The 24,898-nt window shown below is 35.6% G+C and overlaps 1 protein-coding gene across 8 annotated transcripts in view; it reads left to right on the top strand.

Moving 5' to 3' along the window:
• Positions 1-24,898, top strand: part of pps (protein partner of snf) — a 553,267-nt gene that overhangs the window by 90,248 nt on the left and 438,121 nt on the right. For 7 of the 8 annotated variants that reach the window (XM_090406767.1, XM_090406772.1, XM_090406773.1 and 4 more), the window contains one exon: positions 15,608-15,728. The exons of the other annotated variant lie outside the window; for it this stretch is intronic. The gene's annotated coding sequence lies outside the window, so the exon portion shown is untranslated. The remainder of the gene's footprint in view (positions 1-15,607; positions 15,729-24,898) is intronic. 8 annotated transcript variants of the gene reach the window in all.

Below are 24,898 nucleotides of genomic sequence, written 5' to 3' on the forward strand. Positions count from 1 at the left end.
GTAAGTGGGAAGGAATTAAATACTGCTTGGACATTTAGAGATATTTAACAGCATTAATCTGTGAAATTATCTGAAAATCAAAAGAATGAATAAGATAGGTGTGAAATGAATGAGTGTAGGCATTAAGCATGAAATCTGGAAGAACACCCTCTGGTAGCAGCACAAGATGAATAATAGTAATAAATAATTGCAGACAACATTTTTGCTTTAGACAGCTGTATAAAACAAACTACTTGATAGAATGACTTGCAATTTCACATGGATGCTTATGACAGATGTATTAACTTAGAAAAAAAAATCTTGCTGATAGTATCGCCATCTATGGCCGAAAATGTTTCAGACCACCCTCATATGTGATGTATTGCCATGATGTTCCAGAGAATTAACATTGGCTTTGGCTTTCCTGTTTAAAAAAGAGTCTTGGAACAGCACTAGTCCCAGAGAAGTGGACAAAAGGTTAAATTGTTCACAAAGGTAGTGATAAGACTGATTCTCAAATTGTAAGCTTATAATCTCTATGTCTGAAGTAAGCCAGAAGTGGGTTGATACAGAATATTTTATGTGATTGTCAGCATGGGTTTGTAAAAGAAGGTTTTACCAATTTATGTATGTACTATATATAATCGGGGGAGGAATGTATTAGCTTATTGGATGATGAGATTCATCATCCAATAAGATTTCACAGAGGTGTATAATAGATTGCCACTTAGCAAGTTGGTAAGTCAGTTGGATACTAGATTACCGAGTTGGATAGATCACTGCTGCTAGGTATCAGCAAGTTGTGTATGGAGGTGCAGTATCCTGAAAGAGGAAAGTCACTAGTTGTGTGCCACAAGGGTCTGTTGTTGTTGTGTAGCTTGTGTATTAATGATATGGGGGGGGGGGGTAAGTGGAGATATGCAACTGTTTGCAGATGATGAGTCAAGCAGATGTTATGACTTTACAGGGAGACTTGAATAAATTGTATGCAGGAGCAAGTGAATGGAACTATCAGTTCAGTATTGAGTTTATGATTTTGAAATTTGGTAGGCATTGATGGGATGCCATATGGTTTCATTTTTGGGATGAAAATTATATAAAAATAGTGGATATTAAAGATTCAACATTATTTCAAAGCTGAATATATGTAGAAACATCAAAAGCTTCAAAATTTTAATCACAGAGTTTATGAGAATACAGTCCTTGGCATCTTAGCTTGCTCTACTTAATACGCTATGTTACTATTACGCACTGACCGAGAACTCACTTATGAAAAATACAACTCTTTGACGTAGGACTGCTTTGGTACTGAACGAGAGTTTTTGTTCTCTTTACTACTGCCTGGTCTCTGAAGAGAACCAACCAGTTCAAAATAGCTGTCAGGCCAGTGAAACCTTTATCAAATGCACTAATAAAAGGCATATATATATATATATATGGACTCCAGGACAGCACTCGTATCTTTTATGTAGTGAAAGCTAAGGCAACTCTGATACCAAAATTGTATTCTCATAAGCTCCCTGATTGAAATTTTCTATATTCGGCATTGAAATAATGTTGGATCTTTGATATCCATTATTTCTGTATAATTGGCAAGCAAACTATCAGCACATTCAAAGCTGATTTGAAAGGGCAGAAACATGTTCAAATGGCAGTTATGCTTTCTGCTCTCATCTAGCAAAACTAATAGATATAAATTTTTGTCCATTTCGAATTTCACTTAATATGTGCTCGCATGGTTCTCTTGCATGTTAAACACAGAAAAAGCCAGCCAGTATTCTGGCTTCTTATTTTTTACCAATTTTTATGCTGATGATCCTAGTAAATGTCTCCTTATCATTCCAGCTATGTAACATTTACTTCCCCTTTTGATTTTTCACCAGAAAGAGATCAGAAGAATATTGTCCAACTCAGATGCCAGAAATTCTCCTCACTCTGATGGCATTTTTTTATTATTATTCTTTTTTGTGGTCCTCAGTTCAATCACCTTTTTTGTTTTTCCTCTCATAAGCCGTTGAAAGTTTATTTTCACTTGGAACTTCATCCCAAGTGGAAAATAAACTTTCAACATCTTTCTCTAAATCCAGAGTAATTTATTAAAAAAGGGTGGCACACCAATTGGCAATTCCTATAGGTGGAGATGACCTGCTAATGCTTCTGCCTGATATCTCGACTTGGGCCTGGCTCCCACTGAAGAGACCTCAATAAAGGTCGAAACCGGTCTGGGTAGTGGCCCTTCCCTTAATGCATAACATTAGACATATCCGCAAGGAGATGTGTTTTGCATTATAGGAGATACTAAGATAGGAGTGTTGGTAGCTTGCTCCACCTTTACAACGAGTTGCCCTGGTGTGTACCACCTTAACCCAGTCCTGAAGATACTTTCAGGTGCAAACTTTGTTTGCTCACACTTGGATAAAGGATTAAACTAAATTTATTATTAACCTCTCATAAGCCATTGGCATCTGGCATCTGCAACTTTTATTGTATATTCAGGGCATTCCTAAGATGAGTGACAAGTCTTTACTATCCAAATTACCATCAGATTTCTTTCACTTATTTTTAAAGTAAGTTTTAAGGAAAATTGTTTACAGTCAACCATTGCATTACCTGTCAACTTCTGAACTAATAAATGATCAACAGTATGAATTCTGCCACTCTTGATCAGCAGGAGATTTTATTTATTTATTATTATTATCATTTATTATTATTTTTTTTTGCTCATGTTCAACTTTGTGCAAATGCTATAGAAAATTAATGGGAATCTCCAGTGTGGTTGCTCACGCTATCTCTAAGACATTTGATTGGGTTTGGCACAGATCCTGAACAAACTCTCATCATATGATCTGTCTCTGTCTTCTGACTTCTTAATTAGTTGCACACATTACATGTTTGGTGGATGGATCTTTGTATTCCACATTCTTTCATCTGTTTGCTTTCATCTCTGTGTTAGTGACCTTCAATTGAATACTTGCCAATGCCAGTACTGCATTACTCTTTCTCACTCGACAAATCTATTACACAAATCACCAGACTTCCAGAATATTATCTTCTGTATTGTCAAGAATGTTTGATGAGATACAGTAGACAAGGGATCTGGGGATGATGATGTACAGAGGCTGATTTCTGGAACATGTAGTAAACAATTGTGAAGAGGACTCTGCTGCCATGCTAAGGAGAATACTAATCAATCAGGATAAGGAGATTGTCTTTTTTATAAGGCATTGATCATATACATATGGATTATTTTGTGCACTCTGGTCTCTTGCTTATGTAGGAGATAGAGAAAAGTAGGAGAAGGTGCAGTACATAGGAACAAAACTGACATCGTTGGTTGAGTGAATAACCATCTTCAAACTGTAAGCTTTGAGTTAAAATCTCACTATAGCATGCATGTTTTTAATTTCTTTAAGTGAAAGATGACTTTTATCAGCCAGTGTGAGACCACCATAATGGAGGTCTGAAGTAGCTTGAAAGTTTCATATTCTCTAAAGCAGAGATCTCAGTACCTCCTCCATTTGAGGGTATATCTCTAAAGCAGTTTTTACAGGCTCAACCTGTTGGTGAGTAATCTTGCTGCTGTTTACTTTGTGAGGTTGTGATTGGAGGCATTCTAAGTATAGCAGCTTGCAAGGGGCACTGTCTGAAGCCACAGGTGTTGGAAACTAGGTACTTCTTATGCAGGAGTAGTGACCCTCTCCACCCCAAAATCCTTAACTTATGCTGTATGTCCCTCTACTCATTAAATTTTCCATTATTTTGCTCACAACCATGATCAGTAGTAACAAAAAAATTCCAATCACTGAAGTTAAAAAATCTCCCCAAAAATCTCTAAAACATCAGAGATCCAAGAATTTCATGCACTAAAAAAAGCCCATTTCAGATTGGCTTTATTAACATCAGCAGTCTTAATTTCAGTATCAGTAATGTGATGTACACCACCACCTACATATATCCAAACCTGATATGTTATTCATCATTGAACTACAACTGGTATTCTCTGCAACAGCATCTCACCTCAACTTTCCTTTATATAATGCCTTTCATAAGAAGGGCAGGACTTCTGCATTTGTCAGGTCTGATTTCTCTTTGCCAAGGGATTATGAGACCTGATAGTGTGCTCTGATCTCCTCGGAATCTGATCTGCTTTCTGATGACTTCTTTACCTCACTTTTATTATTTTTTTGGGGGGGGGGTTGCCTTACTGAACAGTTCTAATTCAGTTGACTTAATTGACTTGGTTGGCTATTTATCTCTGAAAGATGATTGCATGCATTCTAATCAGCCTGACAGTGAGATAATGTTTCTTTTTCATTTCATTTCTTTTGATTTCATCATCCATAATTCAGACTGGTTTCTCTTCTCCAACTTTACAAGAGAAGCTGAACTGTTTGCATAAATGTTCACTAGCACATCACAGTTCCAGATAATCCCCCATCATTTTCTTAACCAGCTTTCCCTCTAAATACACAGCTGATGTTAGCTCCCTCTTGGCAAGTCTGAACATAACTTTGTCCATGTCTCCTTTATAGATCATCCTTCTCTCAATCATTCTCAGCTTTGTATCCTGTGGCACTGCAATAGCACCATTTGGGATGACCTTCGGGACTCCTGTGCCTTTGCTTCTGCCCTTCTGATCCTAGCATCTGCTCCAATCTAATAACAGAAACTATTCTTGCTGGAATGAGTGCCCTTATTCTCCATTCTACCTCAAATCCTTATTCAAACCCTGGTTCTCTAATAATGTTGCCAAAGCAATACAAGCTAAAAATTCAGCAAAAATCTAGTCCAAAATTCCAACTTCTCATTCAATTTACTTACACTACCACTCATAACATCTGCAAATATACACCAATAAATCCAAAGAGCCAAATGCACTGGCTTGTCTCCTGTACAAAAGGCAGTTAAGTGTTCTGGCCCATCACTAAGGCTGTGTCATAGAACTTCTGTCCCTCTGTTTCCACCTTTCACCTCCTGATGGTTCAATAAAGATGCAGCAGACCTATTGGCATCAGTTTTTCCCTTCATCTCTTATATGACCAAGGCATATCTCCTCCCACTATTCCACAAACTATCCATAGTATCCCTCCTCTGAAACTTTGCTAGAAGGACAACTACTCGGAGAAATACTTAGTAGCCTTGATACCAATAAAGTGTCCTGGTCCTAATTGTATTTCTCCATTTGGACTAACAGCTTGCTCTAGAACATGCACTCATCTTGAATTGTTCTTTTCAAGCTGTCATACCCATCTGGCATCTCCCCAACTGCTTGGAAGCAAGCTTTTATTGTCTGTTCCCCTAAAAAGGGGAACAGACAATAATGGTAGTACCCTCCACCTTTTTTCATTTTCAAACCTAGTAGTGCTCGGGTAACATACGCTTCAAGATCTTCCTTAACTAATGTCTTAAATTGATCTTCCTGCCATTTTCAAGTTGGGTGAGGAAAATGTAATCCTGTCTCATTTCCAGAAAGGAAGGAAGACCATGCCTTCCCCCCCCCCTGCTTTTGACAGTGTTCCTCTTACCAACCATGAATGGCTTTCTCTGCTTGGGTTAACTTCCACATCAAATTTATCCTGGTATAAGCACATTAGATCCATAGCTTCTTCAGCCTCCAAAATGCTTGGTATTCTTTTTCATCCCAAACAGTACTTCTCTCCTACTCAACTCCTGACACTATGAAGCTCAAATCCACCCAACCTTCGAATACAGTTCCTGCATTTGGAGGTGATGCATCTAAAACATCCCTCAGAATGTTTGTATACAGAAGCTAGCAATTTGCTTAATTGATGATCTCTCTCTCTCCTCAGTGGCTCTCTTCAGCCACTTTCCCACAGATGCTCTGTTGCAGCATTATGTCTCTTCTATAAGTATTTCCATGTGTGCTGCTCCACTGAACTGGTCTCCACCATCTCTTCACTCTCCTCTACGCATATAAGCAGTGGCTAGTCAACACCTACATACAGTTCAACTCTAAACTCATCAAACCAACTTCTTGTCCTCCTCTTTCATTCCCAACACCTCTGCTCTTTGGAACTGTCTTCCCTATACTGTTTTCCCCAATGATTCTAATCTTCAGCTCCTGAAAAAACACATTAACAATATTCTATTTCTTCTAACCACTTCCCACACATGGCACTGTCATGCCATAGGTCTTGGGACCTCTCATATATGAAGACTGTTATAAAAAAGAAAAAAAAAAGTTTCTTAGATGAGTTAATCTTCATATTTCTAAACTCTGCAAGATGCGCTCCATCACACTGTCAACAATTTTGACATTCAGTGTTCTCCAAGATGTGCATGCATGGATTTAAAAGGGAGCACATACACACACACACACCTAGCAACTTTGTACACAATAATTTTTGCTTTCAGAATTTCTAATTTATAGTCAATTTCTGAATGTACTATAAAAATGAATTATATGATAAATCACATGTATCACTTATTTTTAGTAATTTCTCCAGTGCTAAATAGATCTCCATTCCATTATTACTCTCCACAGATCCAATATTACTTTCCACAGATCCTCCCACATTACACAGTCAAATGCTTTATCATAATCAATGAAGCACATATTATTTTGTAACACCTCCAGGGAGTCCAAAGACTCATCGAGGGAGGGCATCTACTATACAACTCTCCGTCTCCACCACTCAATCCGCCATCTACAAGTAACCGCAACTACATCAATGCCACCCACCACTGGTATTTCCACAGACAATCACAAACATCCATGCCAACGACGGGACTCGAACCCGCAGCCTTTTGGCTGGAGAGCGGATATGCTAACCACTCGGCCAACCAGGCCAGCTAATTCTGAGATTCTGAGTCTTTCTTTAATAATATATATATTTCTTTAATAATAATAATAGTGTTCTCCAAGATGTGCATGCATGGATTTAAAAGGGAGCACATACACACACACACCTAGCAACTTTGTACACAATAATTTTTGCTTTCAGAATTTCTAATTTATAGTCAATTTCTGAATGTACTATAAAAATGAATTATATGATAAATCACATGTATCACTTATTTTTAGTAATTTCTCCAGTGCTAAATAGATCTCCATTCCATTATTACTCTCCACAGATCCAATATTACTTTCCACAGATCCTCCCACATTACACAGTCAAATGCTTTATCATAATCAATGAAGCACATATTATTTTGTAACACCTCCAGGGAGTCCAAAGACTCATCGAGGGAGGGCATCTACTATACAACTCTCCGTCTCCACCACTCAATCCGCCATCTACAAGTAACCGCAACTACATCAATGCCACCCACCACTGGTATTTCCACAGACAATCACAAACATCCATGCCAACGACGGGACTCGAACCCGCAGCCTTTTGGCTGGAGAGCGGATATGCTAACCACTCGGCCAACCAGGCCAGCTAATTCTGAGATTCTGAGTCTTTCTTTAATAATATAGAGAAGAATTTGGCTTGCATGTGAGATCAAGGCTATAATTCTATAATTATTGCATTCGTTGACATTTTCTTTTTTGTGTATTGGGATAAAAATGGATTTCTCAGAATCTCAATGAGAGAATATACAAGGGAATATTAATAATAATATGTCGAGCAGTAAGTTGTTGCCTGACATATTGTGTAAATCAGGGATTGGCAAACTTTTTAGACCATTGACCCCCTTCAAGGAATCCTTGATCCCTCATCGACCCCCATCATGTTAAATAAATGTTATCAATAATAAATTTCTCAATTTACAAATAACAATTCCTTCACCCTTTTACTTCATTACTGCTTCTCAATAAGAAATATTTAAAGAAAATGAAAGAAAATACTTAAAATTTATAAAAATTTATATATTTTATATTTATAAAATTTATAAAAAACATTTTACATTAAAAATTTAAACCTCCTTTTGACCCTAGACATTTATCGACCGCTTGGATAGCCACATCGACTCCCAGGGGTCGATATTGACCACTTTGCTGACCCCTGGTTTTAGTCTTTTCTTTAATAATAATAATATAGAGAAGAATTTTGCTTGCATGTGAGATCAAGACTATAGTTCTATAATTATTGCATTCATTGACATTTCCTTTTTTTTTTTGTGTGTGTGTGTGTATTGGGATAAAAATGGATTTCTTAGAATCTCTCCCAATCGTTAGGCCAATCTCTCCCAGATTTTATTACAAATGTTTCTGATGATTTCAATTCCTATGGGTCCTAGATATGCGAGAAGTGTGCTTGGTATTTGGTCATGGCCAAATACAAAGGTTTTTTCCTTTTTTGAGTTTTTTTAGAGCTTCTTCGACCTCTTCTTTTAAAATGTAAGTTTCTTCATGGAAGTCTGGTGTTTTCTTTGTTGAATGAGACTGAAATATCTTTGTATAGATTTGGCAATTGTCTTTCCATCTATTAAGGATGTCCGTTAGATCAGTAAAAATACGATTGTTGACATTGGCTATACTTGAATACTTTGGTTTAAATTTTCTATTCAACAGCCTTATTTTGTTAAATTGGTCTTTGGTTTGATTTTGATTTGAGTGATCTTCAATTTCTCTGTATATGTTGTTGATAAAGTTGTTTTTATCTGTAATGATGAAGTTGTTTGATGACCTTGGATAACTTGCTATAGATCTGCCAATCATCTTCTGTTGAAATTCCTTTTGACTTTATTTCTCTTATTTTCTTGACTTGTTTCAGAGTTTCATTTGATATCCAGGGTGTATTGATTTTGGATTTTTTGGGCAACGTTGACTTTGCAGTTTCCATTAATATTATTTAGGTTTTATCCCAAAGCTCTTCTGGGACCGTTTCATCAGTGTAATTCCATAGTTCTAAAAAAATTATTTTCCACTTTAATGCTATATGTCTCAGTAATTCCTGTGAAGTCTAATCTGAGTGGAATCTGGAATATGTTATTTGTTTTCAAATGTATTTTCATATCAGCAATGAGAAGTTTGTGATCAGAGCCACAATCAGCTCTGGGAAATGCTTTAACATTTTTCATCATAGACTTCCATCTTTTGTTAATAAGGATGCAATCAGTTTATTTCCTTGTTCTGTCTCCAGGTGACAAAGGTGTTTCTAACACCTTCTTTGTGTTGCTCAAAGAAGGTGTTAGAAACCATAAGTTCTCTTTCTATACAAAAGTTGATCAGTCTTTCACCTCTTTCATTTTGGATGCCGAGTCCGTGAGATCCCAGGACTGTCTTGTTATAGTCTTTCATATTTTTCCAACTTTTGCATTGAAATCTTCCTTAATGATCAAAATGTGTCTTTCCGGTATTGCATATATGACTAAATTCAGATCTCTAAATGGTCTCTTTGTCTCCACTTATAGGGGCATAAATTTATAAGAGTGTGATTGATATTGGATTACATTCAATTCTTAAGGAAATTATTCTATCATTGATAGAGTTGTAGCTCAACACTGATTTGCACATACATTTTTTGACAAATTATTGCTATTCCATTTCTGCTTATAGAATGATGTCAAGCAATATAAGTGATATTGCCTAGCTGTGAAGTAAATTGTCTCATGTTTTCCCAGTGTGTTTCCATGATTCCTAGTATATCAATATTTAGTCTTGCGATTTCATTTTGCACTATGTCCAGTTTGCACGTATGTAGTAATCCTTGTACATTTCAAGTACCAATGTGTATAATTTTCCTTAATTGGTGCTTTTTGGTTATAGTTGGATTGTGGCTGAGGAAGGTATCAGTTCTTTGAGCGTCATAGGTTCTCAGCAGATGTCGAGATTGGAAGTGCGTGTTCCTTTCCCCTCTGTGCCAGAGGGAAAAGGAACATGCACCACCTTGGTTTATCAGGCTGGTAGCTGTCTCACTCTTTCCATCATTCTTCATTGTGGCTGTAGTTGTCATGGGAGGATAGTAGAGTGGTTCCCCTTGCCTTCTCTACCACAGAGCTATTGCCAATAATGCTGATTCAGCCTTGCCAAATAGCTGTGCAGACATGAGCCATTTGGTGATATTGCATATCTTCAGCCTCATCTCAGTACTGGAATGTGCTATTGTCCACTTCCAGCATATCTCACTTTGTCTGGCCCCTAAACAAATGAGACCTTGACTGGCTTGGATAGCCCTGCTCGTTGCTAAGCAGCCGCTGGTATAGCTTTCTGGGTTGTTAGAGTATGCAAGCTTCCCATACCATGTCCTCCGTAGCGCAATTGGAAGAACGACGGTACATTGCGCCCTTCGATTGGAATAGGCCTAAGTTTGATTCTCGTCGCGACGGGAGGAATCTTTATCTGGTCGATTTCAATCGATGGTGAGTTAGCCGATCTCATACGGAGGTAGCAGGGTTTTTTCTCCCGGAAACTCGGGTTTTTCATCCCGCATACATACAAATCGGCCCTTCAGAACACACGCAATTTACAGACAAAAATTACTAGTTGTGGTAGTGTTGGAGGTGGGCGGTAGATGGCGTTGATTCGTAGTAGCGGTAAGATGTAGACAGTTGAAGATGTCCTCCCGCGATGAGTCTTCGGACTCCTTGGAGGTATCAGGAATAATAATAATAATAATGTCAAGGTAGAGATACCTTTGAGGGGAAAAAAAAAAAAACATGCTTTGTCAGGGACAGGATTTGATCACCAGATCTTAAGTCTGGCACCTTAGACCACTCAGCCACCCTGACTCTTGCTATAACCCTTACAGGTTATAGCAAGACACAAAAAAGGGGCAACATTAATATGAGTAATATTACATTAGCAGTTTTAGTGCATTAAACCCTCAAAATGTCGCTGTTGAAAATAAAGCAAAAAAGAACTGCAAATTGACACATTTGACTGGCTGAACAAATATTGCATAATTGTTTATAAACTTCAGTATTATTTAAGTAGCTAAAGAAGTAAGCATTTAGACTGATGATTTAGTCATTCAGTCGTGTCCAACTCTTGGTGACTTTGTAGGCAAGTGTCTTGCCACAAAGTGTTGCTGGTGAGATTCTTTTTATAAGGTAGTTCACCATTGCCTTCCCTAACTCTCCCCATTTTTATTTGGGCTTGGGACTAGCATATAGCTGAGGAATAGAGCATATGACTGGGCCGTAAGGATTAATGACTATAAATCCATGTTTGTTCACGGGAGCCAGTTTGCCTGTTCTGAGAGACAAAAAAACCCTGAGTTTCTGGGTGAAAAAATCCCTCTACCACCGTATGAAGCTTGCTAACTCACCTTTAGTCGAAAGAAACCAGATAAAGGTTCCTCACAGATTGCTCTTATAGAAATATTTAGCACATGCAATGTACAATATCTTTTAACAAAGATGTGTGCTGCACACGTAGTCTGAGACTGGAAACTTACACACAAAATATTTTTCTTGAGCATATGGGTTGGCAAAAATTAGAGGGAATATTATTCACAGTTAATCCCACTCACAACAAAAAAATTGAGAAAGGAGAAGTGATATGATTAAGAATTATAATGGTGTGGTTAGCAAGAAAATAAGCATATTTTTTCCATATGTGAATGCATTTGCTAGAGTGAGTGGTGAATGCACTAGTATTGAATGAATTCAAAGTGAGGTATGATCAATATTAATGAATTGATTAAATTTTAATTAAAATTAAAATTTAATATTGATTAATTAACATGTGATCAATATTGTAATGTATAGAATGGAGAAATTCTCTTGTGATGTGACTAGTGAAGACATGGAGAAACTGAAAGATACCAACACTGAACTGTAATAAACCATATTATCACCAGCATTTTGCCAATATTAATTTGACATTATTCATTGCTGGATCTCATTGAAGATCATCAATGTATTTCAACCTTCTTTTTAATTTTGAGGTTTGATATGACGATTTTAAAATTTTGACTGTCATTCTCCTGAGTTATAAAGGTTTGACTGTTTTTAGGAAGAGTGCCTTGAATCTTAATCTGTATAGCGTGGTATTCTTTGCATGAGTTGGTTTTACTTTGATGGGATTGTAATTTTAAAAATTACAACCCAAATGACCAGAGATCACCCTAGGATTTGTGTTCTTACAGTTTGAATTTTTCGACTGTATGTTTGGTTGTAGTGCTGATGCATTTGTCCCAAACATTGAATTTAATGAAACAGTAGCTGACCTAATAAATTCGTAGTTTATTTTGTCCTGTTGTGGTGTTAGTAAATACTTTTAAAAAATTAAATAAATAACAAGAACCTCAGCATCTTCTGTGTGATTTCAGATCTTGGTTCTTCAGGCTGCACTTTTGCATTTATTATTATTATTATTTTTTCCTGACATAGAGATAAACTAATTTTATCAAGTGGTGACTATTGTATTGACAGGGGATGCTGTAACCAAACTTATGAAAGCAGAAAGTTTTTTCAGTTCTTTGTAAATGTTACTGTTCTTAAGAAGGAGAGCCAGTCTTGCCTGTTTTGCAGCACCAGGAGAGTTGTTTGCTAACATCATCCCAAATGTGATATATTCCACAACTGTATAATCTATTTGAGATATCAAAATATATGAACATATCTGACTTTTACTTGAAATGCAAAAGCATATCATAAAATATGCTAATAGCTCTGCAGCCTTGTAGTCACATACACTTGCAATCCTAGAAATGCAAAATTGTAATACTGAACTATAAAAAAAATAATTTCTGAAGAACACACACGTGTGCTGACCTACCTACCTATCCCCTTTGTGCTTCATGGCACATAAGGCCAAGGCCCATCTTTTTTTAGTTAATCCCATCTTTTGCAGCCAATTTTGCTGCTCTCCAGCTCTGCCTACCTGCATTCTTACTTTTTCGGTTATTCTCTGCCAAGTTAGTTTAGGACTTTCCTTTTTTCTCTCTTCTTCTGTGATTCATGCCAAATCAATTCATGGAATCTCTCCTTTGACGATTTTCAGTATTATATGTTCTGTGTAATTCCATCTGCATATTTTTATTTCACTGTTGATACTTATTTGCTTTGCTTGTCTATATAATTCTTCATTTGTCATATATTGGGACTTTACACAAACACTTTGTTTTTAAAACCATTTAATGTAATTTCTTGTTTCTTTGTCAATTTCCATGTATCTGATCCATATATGGCCTTAACATTTGAATATCATAACCTTTGACCTTAACATTTGAATATCTTAACCTTTGACCTTAACTGTTGAAAATCTTTATTTTGGTTTTATTATAATGTTTGGATGACTTCCATGTACAGTAATCTACTGTTCATCTAATCTTCAATTAACCAACCCTTGCTAGTCAGCCGACTTCTGGTACAGCACCATACAACTGTACTTCAATTATCCGACTCTTTGAGTATCAGAATGGCAAATTGTCTTCTCAATGTAGTCAGATGAACAGTAGATTATTGTATTATTTAATCTTCTGAAATAATCATTTGCTTTGTCATGTCAGTTCTATCTTCGGTGTCAACACTAACTCCTAAGTATGTAAAATTCTTAACTTATTTATTTAATGGATTAAAAACAGCTCAGTGAAATAATTCAGACAGTTAATTGAAAACTAGAAGCCTAAAGTCTTAAAATTTACCAGAATCCAGTTTACTATTGAAAAGAAAATAACGATACTCTGTCTTTTTTATACACTGCAATCACAAATCTTTCTAATGACATTCTTTTCTTCTCAGTTTACAGAAAACTTGCTCGCAAGGGTAGATACATATACCCCCCCCCCCAATAATATAGTATCATAAAAATCCTTGTTAACAGGCCTTCAGCCTCTGTTCTAACCAGGCTTTCTTTGCTGCTGAATTTTCTGTTATTTGCTGTACCTTCTCACCCAGTGGCTATAATGACAAAAAAGATGAACAAAACAATTTCCTTCCATTATCTCATATCCCTCTCAACATACAGATTAGAACAGAAGAAATATATCCCCCACAACTATGATCAGTCAGATCTAGCTGAGCATTGTGTGATGGACACCTTGCACAGTATCAAATGAGATTAAACTACTATGCCTTAATTACATCAAGCAAATATAAACTCGAAAGATGTTTTTTGAATCAGCAGCACATTTCAAAACTAGCCAACTCTAAATAAATTTAGTTATGTGAAGCATTCCAAGATTTGGTAAACTAATTCTTAAACCTCTTTCCCAATATTATTTATTGTTCATGTATATTAGTGTTTTTACAATTTTTATATTGTATCCTAGATGATGTCTGTGTGCCAAAGATGAAATATTGCAACTATTAAACCTTTGTTTAATAATTTCATTATGCTATTTTTGTTCTATTAAATCTGAAGATAAGCTTAAACCAGCACCTAAGCTTAAATGCACATTTTCTACAGTTTTAATTTCTGCCTGGCATATGTTGTTTAATTTAAGAAGTTTTGTTTTATTTGCATTTATTTTAAGTCTAACTTTTTCATCTGTTTTATATAATGCTTCTGATTTTGCTTGTATCTCAGTATGTTTTGATAAAACTGTGTCATCTGCATAATCTAGATTTTCCATGATCTAAAATTCCATTTTATTCCTTTCCATATATCTGTAACTTTTTTTTTTCATAATCCAATCAATGATAAATCAGATGATCCTTGCGAGATCATCCAAGCTGATCAGATCCTTGCGAGATCTGATCAGCTAGATCAGACGTTACATCAGTTCTCACACTAATCATTTATCTCAGATCATTTTGATATTGTTTTCTGTGCAGTAACACAACTTTAACTTTCTTTATACATTTCTTTTATTATTCTCACATATTTGTGAGGAATTCCATAGCTTCTAATAATTGTCCATAAGGTCTCTCCGAATATTGTCAAAAAATACACATAAAATTGATAAAAATGGGTGAAAAAATTCTTAGCCCATCCACGCTACAGATGTAGTATAGATTTACCAGTTTTAGTATAGATGTAGTATAGATAACCTTTCGTGGGTGGGAACCACATTAAAAAAGGCTTGGCAAAATCTATAAAATTTACGCATAGTGAGGTTTTAAATTCTGTTTGCTGTTCAATGATATTCTTTAAAGTAGAAATGTGATGTATGGCATTTCTACTTGTTCTAAAATCAACTTGTTTATATCGTAATTTTCTTTCTGTTTCACTTTTAATACTATTTATCAAAATTTTCCAAAATATTTTTGTTGTTACTAGCAGTAAACAACTAATTTCTTTTCAGTTTTCATATTTAGTGCAATTTTATTTATTTATTTATTTTTTCATTAATAGTTATCATTGCTTCTTTTCATTGTCCATTGTTTGTTTCTTGATTATGGAAACTGAGAGTGCAAGTAGACCATATTCATTTTTAAGGTTCTTCCACTTTCAGGCAGCACTATTTGAAACTACTGGTTTAGCTCAGTGATATGCAGGAACCTATGATATTAGTATCCTGCAAGTCAAAGGACTGTAAGATGTGATTGCTAACAGAGCAAGAATGTATTTAGTATTGCTTGTGCTGTTGCAAATACTAGACTATATTACTGTCATATTATGAAGAAAGATTTCCATGGTGGAAATCTTTCTTCAAAATATGACAGCAATTATGGAGAGCAGTTTGAATTATTTCAGTTCATTTGATTTTTGACATTTTTATTATGTTTCTTTTCAAGATTTATTTTCATTAATAATTTCTCATGCCATGTTCTTTAATATTAATGATTTTGTATTCTTTCTTGGTTTCACAGTTTTTTTGTTTTTTTTTAGCAAATTTTCCTTTTAATTAGGAAGGAATTTCAAAATGGATTGGTGGGTCTCTTCATGGCCAACAGGCCTTGGATATCCTACCTCTAGTCTAGTCTCTTTCTAGGAGTGGGCCTTAAGTTAAGTGAGTATGTTTTTGTTCTATGCATTGTTAGTATATAGTAACATACAAGTAGCAGTGTGATAGGCTGGACAGTGAAATATTCTCTATCCAGGATACATAGTTTTTAAATGAACAAACCAAGGTGCCATCAGTTTGCTTCTTGAAGGCATTCTCGATATTAATATGCCAAGAATGCTTGTGCATCCTACTTTTGTTTTCTTATGTTGTCGATTTTATTCTTGGGTATTTGCTATTGAGAGGGTGGGGATTTTGTGACCATATGCCATATATTTATGATAGATAATAAACCTCAAGATCTACTGCTTTCATGCATCTGTAACTCAAGTGTGAGTCATTTTCTTAGAAGACCATGAACATAATCATTTACAGTCTTCTGTTCTTTTGCACTTTGCAGAGGATGTTAATTAAGGAGGAAAGATACTTGAAATGATGTTGTGAGTACTATTTTATAATATACATATATGCATCTATAATAGCATACCTCAAAAGTTATTTCAAATATTCTCAGACTTTTCTGTGAAATGATATTTATGCATTGCAGTCATCTTCATTCTTAACTTCATGCACATTCCAACATAATACCATGTGAACTCCAGTATGTGTTCCTGGTGAAATGAAATAATTAATTCAGAAATCTGAACTGCACTTTGTACATCAAGGTCATTCCATATTTTGCATGAAAAGCTCAAAGTTCAAGGAGGAGGATAACCTTGTTGCTTCTATTGCCGCTTGGCTAATTCAGCCTTCCTTGATAAAGAACTAACATTCTTTCCATCACAAATGAAATTTGAACTGAGGTTCTTTCCAGGCAAGCAAGATATATCTGAACTGAAGTATCAAATTATTGACCAATGAGCATCTTAAGAGTGTTGGTCAGGGCACTGGAGAAGTAGTTAACAGAATTCTGGAATAGTTGGATACTATATGGGAAATAGCATGGTTTGTGAAGCCTCTATAATTTACTCCCTTTTTATAATAAAGTGACAGTTGAGTGGAGTTGGATAAAAGGAATCGTTACACAATGATACTGCCAGATTTTGCAAAGGCATATTAATAGATCCCTGTGGGATTCTTTTACATAAATTGGAGCAAATTGGGACGTGAAACTATGATATGAGTGGCTGATGGAGTGGATGGTTCTTTACTCATACCACTGCTATTTATTAGTGATATAATGTGATCTGAGGAGAAATATTCAGTTGCTTGCTAATGATGCAAAACTGTATAGAACAATATTTAATAAAGATGATGTAGAGATCTTATTTGGTGATTTTTAACGACTGACAGTATGGGTAAAGGAGATTGGCTGTCAGTTTGATTTGGTAGAAGTGTAATGTTGTAATGTAGGCAGAAGTGTAATGTTGTAATGTAAGTTATGTATTTAGGCATGAAAAGATTAGTAGCTGTGCATTATATGCCGGCCTGGTTGGCTGAGTGGTTAGCGAATCCACTCCCCAGCCAAAAGGCTGTGGGTTCGAATCCCACCGTGGGCATGGATGTTTGTGATTGTTTGTGGAAAATAGTGGTGGTGGTCAGCGGTAGATGATGTTGGTGTAGTTGCGACCAGTTGGTGGATTGAGTGGTGGAGACAGTTGTAAAGCAGGTGCTCTTCCTCGATGAGTCCTTGGACTCCCTGGAGGTGTCTAATAATAAAGTTCTAATAATAATATCAATGGAAATGGGCAACAGGAAGTTAATTTGGAGGTGCTAGTGGACTGTGAGTTAAAGTTCAGAGTGCATATTGCAAAAGTGGTTAAAATAGTATATAGGGTTATGTAGTTATTGAAGAACTCATTGACAAGCAGATAAGGAGGTTATTATAGCTCTATAAGGTTTTGATAAGGTCCCACATGGACTACTATACACAGATTTGATCACATTGGTTTCTTGAGGGGGAGGAAAAGGTGGAGAGGATCTGGAGGTGAGTTAACAAATTACAGCATCTCTGTGGAATGTGTCTTATGAGGATAGGTTGAATCCTTTTCTTTAGTGTTACATGGTGATCAGCATTTGTTTCGGTAAATTATGGAGACTGCAACCGTGTTAGGAATAATAAAAGTCATCATCCTTTCATGGATTTATGCTCAGTGGTCTCTTTCTATCTTTTCCTTGGTCATCCCTAACTTCTATATCCTCAAAATGGATGGTATTGGAGTATTTTTTTTTTTTTTGGGGGGGGGGGGAGTCTTGAACTGTCCATTCTTTTGATATGTTAAATCCACTTCGTTCAGTTTCTGACAAAAATTAATAAAAATTGCATACTATACTGGAATAAGGGGGACTGCATTAATTTAGATTTTTGATTTCATGAAAGGAAGAAAAATGAAAGTAAAAGTTAATGGAATTTATTCCAACATGCATCGAACTGGGGCTGGAGTCCCTAGAGGTTCTGTCTTAAGCCCACTCCTATTTTTCGTCTATATGAACAATATCCGTTCTCACATAACAAATGACAAAAATAGCATGCTACACAGATGATATAGCAATCTAGCATACAAGCACCAATTCTCAACAATCTGAAAAGTCCTAAATAATTCATTAAAAGGCTTAGAAAGATGGGCAAAGGAACTTAAATTACAGATAAACCCAGAAAAAACAAAACTGAGCATCTTCTCCACTGATAGAACTGAGCATCTTCTCAACTGAACTCCTAGAACCTTGTTCAAATCAAAATAGCAAAAACAGAATCTCCAAAATACTTAGACCCCAACCCTAGATACTGAACTGAGATTTACAACTCATATTACAAATATATCTAATAAAGCTCTTAAAAAGCTTAATGTCATCAAAAGGCTTTGTGGAACAAAGTGGGGTGCAAAACCGAAGACACTCGAAACTACATATACTGCACTCATACGACCCACTATGGAATGTGCCTCATCAATCTGGGCTCCAGCTTCTATTAGCTCAAAAGTAAAATTTGACAGAGTACAATCAAGAGCAACAAAAATTATTATAGGTGCAGTCTCATCCACAAATTACTTAAAAGCTCAACACGAGTGTGGACTTCACATATTAGAATACAGAAGAAAATCTGTATTCTAATATGTGAAATCACTAACAGAATCAGGAGCCAACAACAGGATCACATCTCACTCAGGACTTTTGATGCCAGGACAAGAAAATCTAGACTGAACAAATCATCCACTATACAATACGATCATGAAATTAGAAAACAGATGAACTTAGAACACCTGTCCATTGAAATAAGCAAAGAGCCATTCCTTTCTGCTATTCTATCAAAAAATCACAATGATAAACTTAAATCTCCTAGAACCTTGTTCAAAAAAGGATTCACAAGAAGAAAATAAAAGAAAAGGACTTGACGCTATACATCACTTAAATAATCTAAACCATGTCATTGCCTACACTGATGGATCATCTGAGGAAGCACTTAACCAAGGAGGTTCAGGGGGTTTTTTCTAACTCTACCTGGAGGCAAGTAAATGCAAATCAAAACCAGCTGGCAAAATAGCTTCAAACTTCACTTGTAAATTAACAGCCATACAAACAGCTCTCAAGTTCTATCTGTCTAATCCAGTAATAAACATTACAGAAGGAATAACCATCTACAGCGACTCTAAATCTGCACTTGAAGCATTGAAAAATGGAAAAACAGAACTCGCACAGGAAATTCACGACCAACTAACAATGTTAAATTTGAAAAATAAGAACTGTATACTGCAATGGATACTAGCCCATGTAAATATTGAAGGCAATGATAGAGCAGACAGTCTAGCCAAAGAAGCAAGACATTTATCTCAAAAATTACACCCACTATCACTAATGATGCGAACTCAGTTGCCAAAATAAGATTGGTAAAACAAACACTCAAGAAGAAGAATGAAATTAATGAAAATAGAGAAATAACTACAATCATCATCAGACATAGTCTTTTTAAAATGTTCAATCCTAAGGATTGAACATTTTAAAGGCATGAAAATTCAGCCAGACTGTAGTAGGAACTATGAAGCATGCAAGAACTGTCCAGGAGTTGAACTAACACTTGCCCATATTTATTCCTGCTTTTCTCTGTAGACCAGCAATTGCTGCTCTACAGAGAAAAGAGAAAAGCTCTACTCCATCAAAGTTCAACAGATTGCCAAAGCAGTTCTATAGTTCCACGATCATATCTAGGAGCTCTTCAATGGACTCAACAACAACACTTCTTTCAGTATTTATATACTATGTCCAGTATTGAGTTTATTTTTAGTTCTTTACATAATTCTGTGCTTCTTCTTTTGTCCCATAGAGCATATAGCCTGCTGTCCTTCACAGGCATTTCATTTCTCCAGTTTCTATTCTTTTTTTTTCTTCTGCAGTTTTTATGGTCCATAATTTATTTCCGTACAGTAGAGAAGGTCTTGACAAAACTTTATAAACTTGTATTCTTGTATGCTTTTGAACTTGGTTAGGTTTGAAGATATTATTGATCATTCTTGTTATCTTTAGATGAAATTTCGATGTCAATGTCAGCTTCTTTTGTATATGATACAAAGATATTGGATGATAAAAGTATCAACTACCTTCATTCATAAAGAATAAATAGAAAACTGGAGGAAATAAAAGAAAATGATGATATAGAGATAGAATAGAATAATTTAAAAAATGCATTAATAAATGTAGCAACAGAATGCCTCAGAACAAAAAGTAGATGGAAGAGGAGAAAGGGAATAGGAAACTGGGATGAAAAAAGGTATTTGAAACAGTTGATTTGTTCTGAAATAAATTTTATTTTCAATCATGATACTTCTGACTGGAAATAGTCCTTTAAAAGCATGATTTTTGTTTTGTCTGCTGATATTTGCATTTCAAATTTTTTTTGAACTTATGTTTAAGGCATGTATTGATTTTTGGAGTTCATATTTGCTTCTTACTATGATTATTTGGTCATCTGCAAACAATCATCATCATCATCATCAAATTCCTGCTATGTACCCTCAAGGGGTGTACAGGATATGACAGTACCACATGAAAAAATTGCATCATTACTAACTTCCTATCTACAATTTTCCTCCAAATCAGTCTGTTACTTGTCAAGACTCCAACATTATCAGATCTTATATTTCTATCGTCTAAGGCACTTTGTACCGTATCAATCCACCTATATCTTGGTCTTCCTCTGGGTCGTTTTCCTGCCAACCTAGCAGAGAACACTTGTTTTGCTAATCTTTCCTCTCCCATTCTATTTAAGTGACCATACCACCTGAGATTAGCTCTGCTAATGCATTCCTGGATGCTGACAATGTCAAGTTCTTTCCTAATATCCTCATTTTTAATATGATATTGCCATTGATACCATCTGTTCATGCCTCTAATCTTTCTCAGGACTCTCATATCTGCGGTCTCTAGTCTTTGGTCAAGTGTTTTACTTCTGACCCAGCTCTCAGATTCTTAAGTTAAAACTGGTTTGAACACTGTCTTGTATACAGCTAATTTAGTGTTCCGACTAATTTCTCTCTTATTCCATATGAATTTATTCAATTGACTTCCCACCATACCAGCTTTGCTGATTCTGTTGTCTATTTCTATATTTAATTTACCATCTTCAGTAAAAATTGTGCCTAAGTAGCTGAAATGTTTTACTTGTTCCACAGGTTCTCCATTCACAACGCAGTTGACATTTTCAATGATTCTGCCTATTTTCATTGTCTTTGTCTTTTTATTGCTGACCTTCATACCATATCTATTACAACAGCTATTCAATTTAGTCAGAGAATCTTGCAGACTTGTAGCGGATTTATTTAGAAGTATAACATCATCCGCATAAAGCAAAGAGCTGACATTAACATCTCCAATTTTGATATCAGGTTTAATACCACTTTCCTTCATAATGTGATCCATATAGATAATGAATAACAGAGGGGATAATGTACATCCTTGTCTCACACCAGATTTAACATTAAACCATCTTCCTGTACTTCCTTCAATTCTAACTGCTGACTTACAACTCAAATAAAGACTAAGTATTGCTTGATATAATGCCCCATTGACACCATATAACTGCAGCGTATTGAATAGCTTCTCTCTTGGCACCTTGTCATATGCCTTTTCCAAATCGACAAAACTTAAATACAGATCTTTGTTATATTCCCATACTTTCTCGACTATTTGTCGTAAAGTGAAGATATGATCCTGACAGCCTCTATTTGGCCTGAATCCAGCTTGTTCTTCACCAAGCTTTTCTTCCACAATTCTTCTCAACCGTTTCTCAAGTATACTGGCATAGATCTTGCCAGGAACACTCAGTAGGGAAATACCTCTTTAATTCTCACATTCAGTTTTATTTCCCTTTTTATATATGGGTACTATGAGAGCTCTACTCCAATCATCGGGAATTCGTCCCTCTGTCCAGGCTTTCTGAACTATGCAGTGCAGCCACTGTAAGACTTTTATACCACCATACTTCAGCATTTCTGGTCGAATATCATCTACTCCTGCTGCCTTTCCACATTTCAAGCCTTTGATGGCTTTTTCTACTTCAAATATGGATATGTATTCCTGACTGCATGCCTGGTCAGTGTTTTTTATCACTGTGCTGTCATCACTGCTTGTTTCATTTAGCAGTTTTTCAAAGTAATTACTCCATACTTCAAGGATATCTTTTTCTCCTGTTTTCATATCACCTTTATCATCTCTAACTCCTTTTACAGCACTCTTTCCTCCATTCCTAAGCTTCTTCAACAACCTCCAGAATATTTTGCCACCTTCTTGATATTTATTTTCTATATTCTTGCCAAAGTCCTCCCATGACTTTTGTTTAGCTAGTTTTACACACTCTTTAGCTTTCTTACATTTGTCTCTGTATTCTGTAAGAGTAAAAGCTGACTTATTTGACAGGAACTTTTGATATGCTTTCTTCTTTTCCTTCACTGCCTCTTTAACTTCCTGTGTTCACCAGGGAGTTCTGATTTTTTTATCCTTGCACACAACCTCACCACATGCCTCTCTGGCAGAATCAATCAATGTTTTCTTCAGAGTTTGCCACTGAACCTCCAAGGTTTGATTCCTGTTCTCAAACTCTTTCATTTTCTTTTCAATAATCTTTCTGTATTTTAGTCTACAGTTCACATCTGAGAGCTGCTCAACTTTTATTCGCTTTAAAACTTTCTTACATGTTATTCTTTTCAATATTAAATTCAATTTTATCCTGCTCAAGACTAAATAGTGATCACTTCCAATTTCAAATCCTCTGTAAACTCTGGTGTCCTGCACCAGGGAGAAAACATCACTATCAACAATAACATAGTCAATGAGACTTTTCTTATTCCTAGCTTCTTCTCTCCATGTGAATTTGTGCACATTTTTATGTTGGAACATGGTGTTAGTAATAACCAGTCCATGTCCTGAGCAGAAATCCAACAGATATTTGCCATTATTATTAGCTTTGCTCTTTTCTCCAAATTTTCCCAAAATATTTTTGTATGTCTCACAATCATTTCCTACTCTGCTATTTAGATCCCCAACAAGGATCAACTTTTCCTTTTTCATTGTGTCAGTTGCTTTTTCTAGAGCGTCAAAAAATTCCTCCACTTCTACCTTAGTAGAACCTTCTGTGGGACCATAGGCACAAATAAGTCTCATTGTCCAGTTCCCCATTCTCATATTTGCCCACATTACTCTACTTGAGACTGACTGCCATTCAAGAAGATTAGCCTCATATTTTGTGTTGAATACTATGGCTACTCCAACTTTTCCTTGATTGTCATTGCCTGAATATAACATTTTGTATTTATTGCTTAGAAAGATCTCACCAGTTTTGGTCTTTTTTGTTTCAGTCACCCCTATTATGTCGATCTGGTACTTATCTAATTCCTCAGCTAGCTCCATTTCTTTGCCATTCAGGCTTCTTACGTTGATAGTACCGATCTTTAACTCTGGTGATGTTGATCTGCAAACAAAAGGGTATTAAATATAGTTTCATGATCCAGTTTAAATGCCAATTTTATATTTTCCTTCCATTTCTTTACTAATTCATCTATGTAGATATTAAATAACAGTGGTGACATTGGGCATCCTTGATGCTCCCCCTCTGTTTATTGATTTTCATTCTGTAACTTTTCATTGATTCTTATAGCTATTTGGTTGTTCTGATGCATGTTAGTTGTTGCAGCAAGCAGCTGATTTTGAATGTTTAGATTCTTGATTATAGTTTACAGTTTGTTCCTTAAGACTTTGTCAAAGGTTTTCTGGTAGTCTACAAATGCTGCGTGTGTTTCTATGTTGTATTCGTAATGTTTTTCCATTAAAATTTTAATGTAAAAGCTGGATCAATGCGTGATCATCCTTTTTGAAGTAATTTTATTCTTCACAAAGTTTATCTTCTACACATGATTCAAGTTTTGAAGTTAATATTACTGCATATAACTTATAACCAGTATTTAGAAGACTTATTCCTCTGTAGTTTTTATAGATGCAATTTTGGCTTTTTTTTATATATTGGGATGATAATTGCCTTATTCCAACTTAACAACAGATATTGTTAAATAATTTTAAGAATCATTTGATGAGTTGGATGCCTGCATATTTTGTAAGTTCTATATTTATTCCACTCCTTCAGGGGATTTTCCTGATTTGCTTTGCTGTATCGCTTGTTGGATTTCTTGTAATGTTATTTCTTCTGCTGTATAGTTAGCATTATGTCAGTTTTAGATTTGCTATATTTGCTTTCCTGATTTGATTTGCTATGATGAGTTGGATGCCTGCATATTTTGTAAGTTCTATATTTATTCCACTCCTCCAGGGGATTTTCCTGATTTGCTTTGCTGTATCGCTTGTTGGATTTCTTGTAATGTTATTTCTTCTGCTGTATAGTTAGCATTATGTCAGTTTTAGATTTGTTACTATCTTGCCACAAGTTTTGGAAGAAGTCTAGTCAGGTTTTCTTTGATTATTTCAAGTTTCACTTTTTCTTTTATCTCCTTATTCATATCCTTAGAATTTTGCATGTATTTGGTCTCTTTACTGTAAGATCTCTTACAGTAAAGAGACCAAACACACCAGTTGTGGTGTGAAGTTATCCCGTGTTTCTCTATTCTTTTTTTGACATGCTTTTTTTGCTTCTAGTGATTTTGTGTTTATCCATTGTTTATATGCTTCTTTCTTATCTTTGATTATTGCTTCAATGTTTTCATCCCAGTTTCTTATTCCCTTTCTCCTCTTCCATCCAC

This window comes from Typopeltis vanoorti, chromosome 17 (genome assembly GCF_054136105.1).
Source record: "Typopeltis vanoorti isolate ZY-2024b chromosome 17, IOZ_Tvanoo_1.0, whole genome shotgun sequence".
NCBI lineage: Eukaryota > Metazoa > Arthropoda > Arachnida > Uropygi > Thelyphonidae > Typopeltis > Typopeltis vanoorti.